The sequence below is a fragment of the Sus scrofa genome, chromosome 1 (genome assembly GCF_054392235.1).
Source record: "Sus scrofa isolate SSC_HxYL_T2T_F1_AM1 chromosome 1, Sscrofa_HxYL_maternal_Yorkshire_Landrace_v2.0, whole genome shotgun sequence".
Taxonomy (NCBI): domain Eukaryota; kingdom Metazoa; phylum Chordata; class Mammalia; order Artiodactyla; family Suidae; genus Sus; species Sus scrofa.
The window spans coordinates 167,245,801-167,260,767 of NC_139383.1; positions in this window are offsets into that span (position 1 = coordinate 167,245,801).

The window sequence follows — 14,967 nt, forward strand, 5'->3', positions numbered from 1 at the left end:
CAGGGATGGTCTCTCTCTGAGAAGATGGCACTGAAGCTGAGACATGATGAGAATGAGCTAGACTTGAGATGATCTGAAGGAAAATGGCCTGGGCAGGATAAACAATGGCAAATGTTTGGAGAAAGAAAAAGTTGGGTGTATTTAAGAAACACAGAATACTGCACAAGGGGAGACTCAAGCTGGGTTTTGTTGGAGTGTTGAGCAGGGAATAAATCTGGGTTCCTGGAAGGTGTTTGTATTTTATTCTTAGAAAGAGGCCTAACATTAGGGACAACAAATAAATGTCCACCGGTTGGTGCAGTGGTCACCTCCGAAGACAAAGCATGTTTTATTAGATCCTGTCTCCTTTTCCCTCCTTTTCCCACAACTTTTAGTTGATTAGAAAACCTTGTTCTGAGAAACACTAATTTATAAAAAAAAAAAAAAAAAAAAAAAACTATATTGGCTATATCCCAAGATGCTACCGAATGTTTGAGTCCATGAAATAGGAGTTCCCTTCATGGCCCAGTGGAAATGAATCTGACTAGTATCCATGCAGACGCAGGTTCAATCCCTGGCCTCACTCAGTGGGTTAAGGATCCAGTATTGCCATGAGCTGTGGTGTAGGTTGCAGGTGCAGCTTGGATCTGTTGTGGCTGTGGTTTTGGGGTAGACCAGTGGCTGCAGCTATGATTCAATCCCCAGCCAGTTGTGGCCCTAAAAAGACCAAAAAAAATTTTTTTGAAAGCCCATGAAATACAAATGTAAGTCATAACTGCATATCTACTTATGAAGTTTTGTTTCCATGTAATTTTCAAATGTATGTTTTAAACATTTTACCTTTTTTATAACAATATTTTACAAATCCCTTCAGTTGGAGGTTTATTTCTTCAGTGTCACATAAAGCTGTACACAAATTTGTCCCCCTTTCTTTCCTATTTAAAAAGATATCCTTTCATTTGCACTATTGATCAAGTCAGTAAAATCAGATGTACCAAAACTATATTTTGGAGAAGGAATCAGAAAACATAAGAGAACTTTGCCAAAACCTCTGTTGGTGTGGAAAGTATTTCCCTACATGTTTTATCTCCCAAAGCAGATTTGGTTCAAGTAAAAGTTCCTGATGAGATTGCTGTTCAGATTATTTATTCATTCCACCCTGATCTTACTCTAAACCCAGAGATGTGGCTCAGGTATCTGGCAGCTGAGGGCAGAAAAGAGCTAATCACTGAGATCTGAGTAGTTCTAGCAATTCTGGGGAGCCTTGGGTAGAGAAACACAGATGTGACAGAAGGTAAGGAGCACTTAACATACGGAAAGCTCTCAAAAAGTCGGACCATTTATAGTTTACTGTGAAAGTCTCTCCCAATATAAACTTGTGGATAATAATAAAAATATATGTTTTTATTATATAATGCTCAGAATTTCCCTGAGTATGTCTATATACTTCAATGTATTTCATCTAATTAAGCATACTACCATTTTCTAGAAAAGAAAGGACTTAGGAGAGATTACCAGCTTTCTGTTGTTGCCCACTAACTTGGTAAATATTAATGAACTCCTGCTGTGTGGGGGGTCTAGGGGTTGAGAACACAAAGATGAAGATGCAGTTTTTATCTTCAGGAACCTTCCAACCTAGTGGGAAAATCAGAAGGTGCATTCCTCTCCACATGCCATGATGAGCCTTGGGACATGGTAGACACAGAATATCAAGTGTGGGAGCACATACAAGGGGCCACATGATAAAAAGCCTCAAATGGGGAGAGAACATGTTTGAATTGTACCATGAGAGCAATGTGGGAGCATGAGAAGTTTTACAAAGGGAAATTATGATGGTAATTGCAGGAGAAGGTAACACCCTGGCAGCTGTTTTAAATCAGCCTTACACTGAAGGTGAGGAATTGTTTTGGAAATCACTGCAGAAATCCAGAGGAGAAAAATATTGGCCTGGACTGTAGTTGTGGCACTAATATATGCAAATCCCTTGGAGGTAATCGGAAAATATAAATATATTTAAAGATTCAATGCAGTTATCAATAACAGCATAAATGATCACTAAGAGAAGAAAGATGTGCCTATGATAAGCATTGTGGAATTCCCCCCACCCCCACCCTCAGTGGATCTCTCAGGTGCCTGTGTCCCTCACAGGTACCAGACTGAATGAATCCAAAGTCTGAGATGATAATTTCACTGCTTAAGATGTGCTTAAGGGCTCCGTGTTCATTATTCAAAAAGTCAGTCTGTCCAAAAGTGAATACTTACTTGGAGAGGATACTACTTAGTTAAAGAGCCCTGAAGATAGTCACAGAGCAAGGGAGCTGCTGACAGCACAGAGCTATTTAGAAAATGCAAGGATCTCTAATGGATTCTAAGGAATTTTCTCAATAAATGTTCTTCAGGGTGAGGAGGAGGGCAACAGGCCTTTCAGGACAAAACAGTAAGACCTCAGGGAGAAGATCCCTTTTAAACCAATAAAAGTGCCTAGCATGGAAAACCTTAAAAGCAAAAGTAAAATGAGAAGGAGAAAAAAACAAGATCAAAAGTCCTTTGCAAACTCACATACAGTAAGGCTGATGTGTCCCAGTGGGTGGTACTAAGCTTTCATCTGTGATGTGATGATGCAGATGGACCAGTACTGAGGTTTCCATTCACTTCAAATAGGTGGTGCAGAGAACTTCCACATACAGGAATTTTAAGACCTAATGATGTCTAACCGTTAAATAGAAAAAAACAATCTTTTGCCTTTTAAATCTGCCTACTTCTATATCTTATGCTTTAGATTACAGGCAGCACACTCTTCACCCCACCTACTTAGAAAAAAACCCACAGGGGAGTTCCCTTGTGGTTCAGTGGGCTAAAGATTTGGCATTGTCACTGCAGTGGCTCAGCTCGGTTGCTGCTCGGTGCAGGTTGGATCCCTGGCCCAGGAACTTCCACATGCCACAGGCAAGGCCAAAAAAATTAAAAAAAAAAAAAAAAAAAGAAAATGGGATTGAGATCATACACAGAGGGGTTGGAAAGCAAAGGCTAAGGATTCATGTTCCCCTATTCTAAGCAAAGGAAGTTATCCAGACCATCATTCCAGTCTCTTCCAGATAGTCAAGGCTTTTTTCACTGGGCTTGAAAATACCTGAGATATCGTGGGTCACTGGTTATCATTTTAGAGAAGCAGAGCTTTCTGCCGATACATGTCAAATTTCTCAACATTTTCTTTCTGATGAACAAACTCAAACAGATAAACATCTGATTTGGATTGAGTATTAAACGCCAGAGCAAGGGGACACTTACTTAAATAGTGTATGATACTACTGATGTGCGGTTGTATCTCTGGATGGAACACAAATTACTTTTTAAAAAGCAGCTCACATCAAAATTGTCAGAAATAATATAGCTAGGCCTGCACTGGCCCTTGAATTATAGTTGTTCCATAAAAGCCTTCGAAAACCATCAGAGAGAAAAGCGGTAATGCAAATTCCTGTTAAACATTGTTCTATCACTCTACCACACACCATAGAATCTTTTGGAAAAAAAGTGAATTTTCACAATAAACTCATTTTGAAAATATTTATTGAGCTTATGCTGTGTAGAAGGCCCCAGGGAAGATTCCGGTTACAACCAGAGCTGTAGCAAGGGCAAGGATGACGCTAAACTCAGCAAGAGAACAGTGAGCAGTGAGGTATCGGGTCTGAAGCAGGAAGACACTTGTTATTGGAGAGTCCCCAAAGCATGAACAATTATGCCTTTCACTTGGATCTTGGACATGACTAGGATCTAGCCCTTAGAAGACAGCAGATGGTCAGCAGACCATCCGGAGACCTCAAATGGTCCCCAAGAAGCAAAGGGATTTAATAAGGGACTTTTTTTTCCCCATAAAATGCAACTCGTGTACATAATCCTCCGTTACTTGGACAGAAAGAGAGCTCCCAAGCATACATTCACATCATGTTCAGCTTGTGCCAGGACACTTTCTCTGCTGTGCCCACAGTGTCCTCTAGGCAGCAGTAATCTGATTGTTCCTTGTGTGTGGATGCAGAGAGCTGGCCTGCCCTGGGTTCTCTAGGTTTTATAACTGGTGCCACTCAATTATATTTAGTGCTCTCCTAACACACATAAAATGTGTGTGGAGGAATGACCCTACTTCCAGCAGCTGCATGGAACCAAGAGTATAGCTCTCTGGAGTATGTGACTTTGAAGTTAAACTCATATTCAGAAAGAAAATCCAGGAAGGGAAAATGTGAGGAAACTATATACCTTAGGAAGAAAGATGAGACAAAATGAGCCAGTTTCTTCCAAGGTGGTTTTTTTGGGAGGTAAGCACGCTTAATAATATTGAAGAACCGCCACCTAGAAGATAACTTGTACTTAAGAGGAGCAGTAGTGTTTTTATGAACTTGAACCACTCCATGCACAAAGGTGAAATCTCCAGCCGTCATTATCTCTGTGTATTGCAAGTGGTTCAACTTTCCACTTTTAGGTCTGAATGGTTAAAAAGAGGCACAACCAGAATCTTTTCTTCACTTCATTCCCAGCTGGCAAAATGGTCACTCTATACCCCAAATCAAAGAGGAGCCCCTTACCACAAAAGAGTAAATTAAAAAACTAACTCGATTTAGACTGATGCCATTTTTCAGGGCCAACTTCAACAGATCTTATGAGCAAAATAAGGCACGATATTTTCTAAAGCATTTGTGTGACAAAAGTTGTAGTGGAAATGGTTCCTTGTTATGCCACATTTATTTAGTTAGGGCTTTTTACACTGAATGTTGGCAGGAAGATATTATAGTAAGGAACTTAAAGATTACTTTCCAAATATATCATCTATGGATATAAATCATGGTCTGAAAGGGTTAATGAACCTTGGTAAGCAACTGAATTGCCACCAGTCACAGAGGATAATTGGGCTTCATACCTTATGCATAAAATGACCTACATAAGACATCTTTGATGACACTTAAGCATATTCCCTCGTTTTATCAGTGATGAAACTGAAATTCAGGAAAGTAATGGGATTAGTCCTTAATCTCATGACAAACTCCAGGTATGGGAATAAGAATCAAAGCACTGTCATGAAAGTATATTGATTGGTCCACACATCATCATCTAATGGAAGATTCCTAAAAAACCTAGATATGCAGACATAATTATTTGATATTTTGCATTTCAAATACCAAGAGGGATTTTTTGTTTATATTTCATAACTGTTCTAAGCAACAGAAAAAGAATTGGTTATAGCTGTTCTCATTTTTAATTTGACAAGTTTTAATATATAGTAGACTTAAAAATTGAATGTATTTTCACAAATAATTCTGTAGGCATGGCTCTCCATCACGCCTTAAATTTTTATTTAACTACTAATATAAAAACATAATTCTCATCCTTAAGACAATAAGAATTTAATGAGTTGGTCATTTTAGGGTAAAAAGTCAATTTTTTGGAGGACCAAAAAGTCAAATGAATAGCATGAGAAGAATGCCATATTGTTAGAATGCCCACTGATTGATAATTTAGTTCGTTTACCATATGAAATATCAAGTAGTTCCATCCTCAAAATTTAAAAGTTGAATAAGTTTATTTAAACCAAGGTTAATGAATAAAAATTGCTCTGTTGGAGTTTCTGCTGTGGCTCAGCCGGTTAAGAACCCAACTAGTATCCATGGGATGCAGGTTCAATCCCTGGCCTCACACAGTATGTTAAGGATCTGGCATCGCTGTGAGCTATGGTGTAATTTGGCAGCTGTATCTCTGATTGGACCACTAGCCTGGGAACTTCCATATACCACCAAGTGCGGCCCTAAAATGACAAAAAAAAGGAAAAAAAAAAGAAAAGAAAAAAGAATTTCTATTACTTATTAGAAAATTATTAGGTACTCTTTAAACATTTAAGTATTCCCCTCATGGATTAAGACAAGATATATCTTTCTAAATTTCTGAAAGATAGAACCTTAACTGACCTTGCAGATTTGCCTACTTTGAGCCTCATCTTTGAGTGAATACATAATAGAACAAGACATATTGTTTTAGGTGTTTTAGTTTGTTTATCCCAGGTGAGCCAATTCAGTGTTTCTCTGATTACACCCAAGTTGCAGACATAGATTTTTGGTTTATTTTTTTTATTTGTGACTTCCAATATATTTGTTATTGGGCGATTATACATATATGTCTCTATTTCTGACTTCTACACACTGAAAAATCTGACCACACCTAGGCTGCATTTTCATATTATAAGGTATGACTGAACATGAAGACTTTTCCGTGAGATGGGCAAGTACCTTCCATTTACCACAGTCAGCTTACTCCTTAATATAACTGTCAGGCCTTTATAGGTATGTAAATTTACAACCACTAATATTGAAGGTAAAATGTCAGTCTGCTTGCATTACTGTAAGAAAATACCCTAGACTGGGTGGCTTAAACAACAAACATTTATTTCTAATAGTCTGGGGACTACATGTGTGGAATCTGAGTGTGAGTTCTCTTCCTGGCTGCAGACAATCTCCTTCTGGCAGTGTCCTCATGGCTAAGGAAAAGGTCTGTTCTCTTTATGTCCTTCCAGGGACACCAACCTCATGGGCTTCACCCCAAGACCTCATCCAAATCCAACTACATCCCAAAGGCCCCACTTTTAAACAGCATCACGTGGGGGATCAGGGACTACACATATGAATTTGGGGGAAAACACAAAAGTTAGTCGATAGCATAAGATATGCAAGTAAGCAGATTTAAAAGTCTAAAGATTCCTCCCCCCATTTAATTATCAGACATAAATAGATCTTGTGAAGTGAATGGAAATCTCAGGACTAGCACAGCTGCTTTCTTTCTATTTTTTTATTTTTTTTAATTTTTTGATTTTTTTTGGCTGTACCTGCAGCACGTGGAAGTTCTCCAGCCAGGGACAGAATCTGAACCACCGTAGAGACCTATGCCACAGGTGTGGCAACATTGGATCCTTAACCCACGACACCACAGCAGGAATTCCAGCATTACTACATTACCTGAGAAATCTTAGTACTACCCACTGAGACACATTTACTTTATTATATGTGAGTTTGCAAATGAATTTTGATGGTTTGTTTTTTTTCTAATTTTACTTTCACTATCAAGGTTTTCCATGCTGATTTAAATGAGATCTTAGCATTTAGATAAATCAATTAGGATAGCAATCTATTAGAAGCAAGAATGGAAAAACATGAATCATCCCATTTCATGAGGACTAGTTATGAAATACTCTCAAGTAATTTTAGTTCCCCCTGTCTTAATAGGATGGTTTAGATGTTAATTAATGTCCAAGTTGTAAGGATTCCTTTCTTTGAAAAACAGTTACATACAGAAGTTCCTGGGCCAGGGATGGAACCCAAGCCATAGTAGTGACAGTGCCAGATCCTTAACCTGCTGAGCCACCAGGGAACTCCTTCCATATTTGTAACACATGATCTTTATATTCCTAAATTCTCTTTCTTATACTGAATTTTTGTTAATTTTACTTTTGGCTTAAAAATAGAAAAATCTGATAATCACTAATGAAAGTCATAGGAACAGGAATTCAAAACTCTAGTTTTATATTTTTAATTGCATATATATAAATACCACTTGAAGTATAATAATGAAATTAAACTAAAAGGAATATTTTTAAAATCTTTGAGACAAAAATTTTAGTTTGGGGCTATAATTCATTACACTCATTTTAACTAATAAGTTTAAAGAGCATTTTAAACAGTTATTAACTCTATCATGCATGAATGTACTATGTTGGTATAAGAATCTGAATATAAAAGGACCCATTATATTTTTTTAAAGAAACATGCATAAATTGAGATATTTTCATGAATATTTATATTTCTTTTTTTAAGAGAACATGGATTATAATCATTGAAATTTACACAAATCTAAATTAATATACATAAATCTATATCTTAAGATTTTTTCTATATATTTTTTCAAAATTATGTGATGGATTCCAAAAATATATCAAGTTCAATAAAAGTTCATTGGTTTGCTTGTTTTCGTTTTGTTTTGTTTGCCTTTTCTAGGGTCGCTCCTCAGCACATGGAGGTTCTCAGGCTAGAGGTCTAATTGGAGCTGTAGCCACCGGCCTACGCCAGAGCCACAGCAACGGGGTATCCGAGCCGTGTCTGTGACTTACACCACAGCTCACTGGCAATGCCAGATCCTTAACCCACTGAACAAGGCCAGGGATTGAACCTGCGACTTCATCATTCCTAGTCGGATTCGTTAATCACTGCACCATGATGGAAACTCCTTGCTTGTTTAAGAAAAGGAAGGCTATAGGAGGCATCACATTTCAGCTGCATCATATCTCATTTGTATGAAAGAATGACATAGTTAAAAGTGAACCAAATTGTCTTGCAAAAAAATCGAGTAACTATTCCTATATAAATTATCTAAATGCAGTGCTTTCTGTAGCCCAAAGTTAGGTAATTGGAGTAAGCGGAATAGATCAAATTCAAAGGAAAAAATAATCAGTGTGAAATATTCATTTTGACCAAAAAAAAAAAAAAAAAAGTAAGAACCTAACAAATGCTCTCTGAACTGTCTGGACTTATAAAAGTTAATAAGGAAGCTGGAAAGTAACAGATGTGAAAGAATGTGAAGCATACATTCCTTCACACTGCTGATTAACCGAGCTTAAGATGGAGGTATTGAGAAATGTAACTTTTCCACACTTCTTTAAATCCATTAAGCACTAATTGGGAAAGATTTTTTTTTTTTTTTTTCCTGGCAGTTTCATCAGGAAAGAAGAGGAAAAAAAAAAAACAAAAAAACCCACAAAATCCTTTCTCCCTACCAGTCCTGAGAAGGTAAAGAGGCCTCAGCTGTGTGTGGGGAAATATGCCCACGCTCCTTTCAGTTGAGAGCTTCTATTTTACCCCTGTCAACAGGAACTCAGTCCCCTTTAGAAACTTATTGTCCCCAGCTAAGACCCTTGTGAAAGGCACAGATGTTGTTAAGATTATACCAGCCTGTTCACTCTCCTGATTCATTTTTAAAGGAAATAAAAAAAAAAAAGAAAGAGAGAGAAAGAGAGAAAAGAGACCCAGCCTTGCTTTCATTTGGTGGACCGTTTTTGCACTTGAGCGGATCTGTTCGCACATGCTCCGTTTGCCCTGCAGAAAGGGCTGAGCCTTTCCATTCAGCTGGAGGTCAGTCCTAACGTGGTGTTCAGTGGTCCTCATGCCTTTCATAGGGTGCAGCTGCTTCTGATTGCCAGAACAAATTGAGGTGATTGAAGCCACCAGCGGGGCATAAGTATAACTTCTATTCACCGGGAAGGGAGGAAAGCGCTCAGAACGACGAACCGGGGTTGCCCACAATAAACCGTAGGATTAGATTTGATACACTGGATATTAAGACACGGTCATATTGAAAAGTAGGCCATAATGACACAAGAAACTACAAGATAGTTATGTGAGAGACCATAAGGAAACACAGTCCTTGGGTATTAATTCAGTTACACCTAATTATCAAATGCCCTGTATTTCTGGGTTTCCCTGACACCTGAGGAATTTTGATCGTCACCTAGATAGATAACAAACTCCTCAGGCGCACTTGACACATACAAAAGGCTGACAACATTTATAAAGGAAAAACATCCATTGAAGCAGGAAGTGATTCTAAGCAAATTGATGGTTAGGCAAAGCTTGATAGATTGTCTTCCAATGTAAGCAAAGAATTGTATGAGCAGTTTAAATCTAAAAAAAAAAAAAAAAAATATTCCAAAAGCAAAATAATAACAGAAAACATGTTCAAGTGATAACAGAAATTAACTACATTAAAATCAGCAGAAATATAAATAGCACTATCATTTTTAAAAGGGCTTTTGAAATGGTTAAATAAATTTTAAAGGGACATGTTTCAAAGATCCCATATTTACATATCTAAGAATAGATAAGGTTCTTTTTCTTCTTGGATGGAATTATATACTTCAAATTACTAGCGTCAATTCCACAAATTTTTAAGTTTCCAATATGTATTATTATGTTAAAGTTTAGGATAATTATTCCACAAGCTCCATTCAATCCCAGATCTCCCCTTCATAGGTAGTGGTGAAATTTTCATATGTGGGAAATTTTGCATCAGAATAGGTTTCTTCTTATGCTCCTGAAGACTGCAGCTATTGAAAATAGGTAATACTCCTTGTTCATGTTCAAAGAACTTATAAAATTTTGCATAGCTTATACTCTCAGTAAGTGAACTATGTTGTAATATTATTTAAAACTACTTTGGTATATAAAACATCACAAAAATAAACAAATGCAAATATATGAAGGGCACTGCACATTTTTCCTATGTCATAAAGCATATAGCATATTTTTCAACCAAGGTAGTCACCTAAATTACAAGGGACAAATTATTTTGTCAGTGAGGACTTGCCTTTTCTTTACGAATGAGAACACTGATCTTTAAGTGAATTCCATGGTCACTTAAATAGGAATTGGCTCTACTATTTCTGAAAGGATGATCTAAATTCTGAGTAGTATTTAATACTGAGCTTTCTCTATCATGTGGCCTCCATATTTTGTTCCTATATATAGCTCTTTTCATGATTGACCATATAGTCTTCAACTCATTCCTTTCCTAATATACCTTAAAACTCTCTTACGCTAAGGAATTATGTCCCTAAAGTCTAGAATTCACATGGACTTTGGAATTTGGCCACCAGTTCTTTTGATGGGTTAGGGGCAGATAGAAATATTTCTTCGAGATACACATGCTATTAATAATGAAGATGGGGAATGATACATCTGTTTGGGAGTTAATCCTGCTGATACTGGTGCTAATAGCTCCATAACAAATATAAATTCAGTGTATTGATCTATTAGAGTTGAGACCAGAGGGTATCTGGTAACACAATGAAATTTAGAATGAAATTAGCAGCAAGGAAGTTAGTTCATGACTATAAATTGTCATAGAAAATCAACAAAGACATTTGGCATAGGGGAAATGGAACCAGTGATATATATTATGAGAAAAAATTAGTTTATTAGTGTACTTCTCAAACTACTGGGGGCAGTATAAAATATAAATAGAACAGATTTTCCAAAAAAGCAGATGTCCTAAAAACAATGTCTTAAACACTCATAAGTGCTGCTGCCTCTTCTTCCTCTTTTTTTTAAGAATAGCATTCAAGACTTAACAACATGTTTAACCTGTGTAACTCTAGGAAACACAATGTGAAATAGAGGAAATAATCCCAAAGATAACTAGACATTTGTATGAGGAAGAGTGGCACATGCAGTTACGGTACACTGGCTAGGATAGAATCACAGCAGCTCTCCATCTTCATGCTTCAAGGCAGAAGCTGCTCACCAGATGGGGCAGGAAGATATTTCTCCCCATAGTATAGTATTGTGAAATTAAGTGTGTTATGGGATGTTTATTCTTCTTAGTGCAACATCTGGCATTGGCCACTAGATGAGATGTACCCTCTGTTTAGAATGGTAACTCCTTTTTTTCCCCTCACAAAAGGACTGTTTATGCCAATTGAAGTCATATGATCTTTACCTTTATGGTACTTCCTTCAATTCTTAAAGAACTTTGAGCTTTCATTGAACATCCAGAGGCACAAATGGAGGATTCTTTGGAAGAAGTTCTCAATTATTACTGAATTTGTTTTGTCCTTATTGAATCAATAATTAATAATAGTAATACAGGCAAAGGATGAAATATACCAGCCATGTCTACACAGCCAAAACTGGTAACAGCCCCTCAACATTTGAATAGCATGTAATTGTCAGCCCATCTTGAGTTTCACAAGGTCAAGATCCCAAGCACTCCTGGATGGGATGTGTGTGGGACTGATGTGTGCAAATTTCACCTCTCTTAGCTCTGCCTCTTCTGCTCTCCCCCTTCTCAGGTCTGAAAAGACCACAGCCAGGGTCATCATAGGAGCTATGTGGTAAACATGGCAGCCTTTGTCCCTGGATGGTTTTGTTGCTCAGGGCCTGCTTATCATCCTTGAAACCTTATCTGAAAGACAAATACACTTCTTTTTGGTCCATTGCCTTTTGAGTTCTCTCCATTATTGCAGTTTGCCTATCTTAATGCATCAACAACTTTCATTTTCATGTTCTGTTTTTCTATCATCAAAATTCAGAATTTCTCAATAACTCTAAGAAAGCACAGTGCAAGTATATTCATTCACTTTTGAAATTTAATGTCTGAAAATGTGTTAAATACATATAACATTAAATTTAAACATATCCTACCCAATTTGTTTTAGTTTAAGTTCTTCTGTTTAAAGACCTTTCCCTTCTAATTTGCTTCTACTAGACTAAGGTATTCTTAATCCAATCAATAAATTGCCTAGGGCTAGGCATATGTTGAAAGTCACCAACTGGAAGACCCTTTATTGCAGAGCCATTGTAGTATCTATATTAGAAGCCTAGATGCGAGGTATGAAACTTATTTCTTGGCTGTGACCACTATGATTAATGTTTTTGGAGTCACTTATGCTAGAGCCTCTCGCTTTGGATTTGACCTTAGTTACATTTTATACACATTTAGACTATGATCAAAAGAAACTGCAAATATGGAGCTGATTTTTAAGCAACAGGAATTTGCTGCTGAGTTTTAAATTGTTTTTCTATATTTATTCCCTCACATGTGTATGTTTTAACTTTAATTAATTCCATTTTAAGAAATTTAAAATGTGCTCTTTAATTCCACATGATTTATAGCATCTGTCTCCATCTGTAAAGTGTGCTCAGAGGAATCTTTTCCAGCAAATGAAGTCAGAACCAAGACATCTCACTTTTGCATACCATGGGGATTTCAGCTTGACTGTTCTTAGTGATAATCTCCAACCAGAGATAATCAGGAGAGAAGGAGAAATTCAGTGTAGAATAACACAATAGGAGGTTAACAGCTCTGATACCATTTATATTACATATATATGTAATATACATTAGACATATTACATGTTATATAGTATATATTATTATATAAAGTATACATATATTATATATGTATTATTTTATAAAATATACATTTTCTCTCTAATAGAGCTTTGTGTAAGCCCTGTGATACTCAAAAAAATCTAATATTTCTGCTCTCCTCAGAAGCTTATGCCCTACCAATAGTAAGCTTCATTGTACAATTGCACAAATCTGCCAGAATTTTGAAGATTAAATGACTTTTCAAAAAAAACTATCATTAAAAATCAAATGAGGGCGTTCCCGTCGTGGCGCAGTGGTTAACGAATCCGACCAGGAACCATGAGGTTGCGGGTTCGGTCCCTGCGCTTGCTCGGTGGGTTAACGATCCGGCGTTGCCGTGAGCTGTGGTGTAGGTTGCAGACGTGGCTCGGATCCCGCGTTGCTGTGGCTCTGGCATAGGCTGGCAGCTACAGCTCTGATTATACCCCTAGCCTGGGAACCTCCATATGCCGGGAGTGACCCAAGAAATAGCAAAAAGACCAAAAAAAAAAAAAAAAAAAATCAAATGAATACAAGAACATCCAAATAGTACAGAAAATTCTAAATAAAAAGTAAATGCTTCTCTGCCCTTTGGATTTCCATTCCCTCTCACCCCTCAAAAAAGCAAACAATCCCCCCCCCAAAAAAAACTAAAATCAAAACCACAACAACAGCAAAAAAAACACTTTTAACACTGACAATCTTCTATGGATGTTAACTCCATTTTCCCTCCTTAGGGAGATTTCCTCAGATAAGATGCAGCAAACACAGAATATCCCAAGCACAGATGAGGGCACCAGGCCTGGAGGTCATCCTGAAGGGTACAGCTTGCTTGTGCTCTATCATGCCAAGTTCAGGGACCCTAGGCTACTGTCCCAGGAAGTTTTGCGAGGGGTCTGTGCCTAGATGATGGGGAGAAAACTATCTTTTGGTACTTCATTTAGATTCATAATGTAAATCTCAAATTCAAGATGGGTCCAGCAACACGAGCTATAAGTAGGGTGACCATATACCAAAACAGTCCTTTTACACTCCTTGTGCTATTCAGTGCTCATCTTTGGTGTGCACTCCATCTCACTTTCAAATGTGATCTGGTATTGAACACTGAACTCTGAACTATACGTTCACCATGGCTATAGGACAGGGCTGTGTTCAACATGCTACCTCTAATCTTGAATTTCACTCTGCCAATAGTGGCAATTATTGAAATTTAATTAAGAAAAGTTGCAATCAACGAAATGTTGGAAGTCTTAAAGACATTTCTGTCTGTCTCCCAAAAGCTTCACAGGGTGATGGACTCCAATTCATCACAGTTCAAGGGTTGACTCTAAGTCTAGGGGGCTTAGAAAGCTGATTTACCAACTTACTAGGCACAGGAGTGGTCTCACGATATCCAGGCTCAAAAAGAATGATGCACACCAGCTTATCAATTTGTAATGAGCCATCTAATTGGAGAGGCAACCAGACGTTCCACCTGTAGGCACACTGCATGGGAAGCCATGCTATAATCAGGCTGGTACTTGGTGAGCATGAAGTCAGAATAAGGATTGTTAGTTATGTGATTTCAAAGAGTAAAGGCATGCTGTGAAAATAGACTCTAACCCTAACCCTAACCCTAACATGTTTAGCCTGTTTACCTAAATAGCTTATTATTTTCTACTGTGCTTCCATTTCTAACTCCTCTCTTTCCACTTCTCTAGCTATGTTCATCAGTGTGGTTTGGTTTTCCAGAGCCCTGTCCTATCTCAGGGCTATTGTCTTCTCTTTAAAATGGCTTTGCTAATCTCTAATTCCATCCATCAAGTGCCACTAGTTGGGGTGTATGGTGTCTGTCCAGTTCTGAAGTCCTTCTTTTTCCACTACCCCCACCCAAAGCAGCCACAATTTGAGCAGAAATGTTTCCCAGTGGTTGTGAGATGAAGAGGTGGATGGTTAAGTCTTATATAAAATCTCAATAATTAGAGTCACTCATTTTTATAGCATAAGAGAATTAGGCATCACATAGAAAGAAGCATGGTGTCTGAGTGAGGGGCACCTGAAATGCTTTTGAGAAACA